The sequence below is a fragment of the Micromys minutus genome (assembly GCF_963924665.1).
Source record: "Micromys minutus genome assembly, chromosome: 19".
NCBI lineage: Eukaryota > Metazoa > Chordata > Mammalia > Rodentia > Muridae > Micromys > Micromys minutus.
The window spans coordinates 13110987-13112431 of NC_137954.1; positions in this window are offsets into that span (position 1 = coordinate 13110987).

The following is a 1445-nucleotide window of genomic DNA, read 5'->3' on the forward strand; positions in this document are numbered from 1 at the left end:
GAGTTCTTGGAGCAATATAGAAAAGTTTCTTCCTCTGGGTTTAAGGTGACTTTCCCATGTAAAATACAGACTAATGGCCAGTTGACAGATAATTCTGACATTATCTTATCCCTGTTGAGTTTTTCCTTGTAATGATAAGAGATAGACACAATCCATACATGATTAAAAGGAGAGAAATTAGGTATTAAGGACAGGAGAGCCATGTTGCTTGGTCCCATAATTATCCTGATCACTATCTTTCTTCCCTCTTGAGGATCTCTTTCTCCTTACTGGAGGGAAAAGGTTCAACTTTCAGAACTTCTTCACAGCTGAATAGGGACTGTTCAAGCAACCTATTTGAGGAATAGAAATCTTTAAACATCTGATTGACTGGGGAGAAGCCTTGTGCCATGGGCTCTCTCTTGCCCATTCCTCATATTCTTTCTTTTTAATGTACATGGGAGTGTCTGCCTGCATATATGTCTATACACTGTGTGCATGTGTACATACCTGGTGCCTACAAAAGCCAGAAGAACAGATTTCCCAGAACTGTAGAGATAGATGATTATAAGACACTGTGGATGCTAAGAATTGAGCCCAGGTCTCTTCGAAGAGCAGACAGTGCTCTTAATGGATGAGCTATCTTTCAGCCTCATTCCATCCCAGATGTTGTTAATGGATCCTATTATTAATTGTTAGCTGATACTAGGTATAGATTTCTAGATAACAGGTTCTGAGTGAATCTGTATGATTCAAAACATTCACATGTTTTACTTACATTAGCAGTCACATTAGGACCTTATACCTTGATCTGACTATTGCTTGATTTTTCTCTCCTGGGTTCAGAGGCTGTTAGGGCATCTTCAACCCCACAGGGGAACTGAAGATCCTATAAAATTTTGAGTACATCCTGCTAATTTTTTTTCCATGAGCCAGAATCAACCCATTTGTAATGACCCCTAAGAATAAAACACAGATATAGTCAGCTGGAGTATGCCATTGATAAGATTGTGATAATGATGATGATGAATAAAATTTCCACTTTGGGTTCTATTTGGTTGAACAGAACATCATATTCAATAATACTAAAGGAACACTGGAATAAGCCAATAAAAACTTTTTCCTCATGTAATAAACTAGAGCTAGGTATTCAAAGCACAGCGATTCCACCAGATAGCCAAAAACTGAGTTGTACTTCACCATCTCTCACTGGATCTCATCCTCACTCTTTCAAGATGGCTATAGTAGCTCCAGGTGTATGGTGAGGAAGGAGAGTGGGAAAAAGCCTTTGCAAAGTGATATTTTACCCTTTTACTCAAGAAAGAATGCTACTTGAAAAAATAAATCAACCTATTTTGGTCAGAACTTTGGCATCTACTTTCAAGGAAATTAGGAAGGAGTAGTTTTAGACAGATATTTTACCATCTCAAGCAAGATGGAATCCTGGCATTAAACAAGAAGGAAAT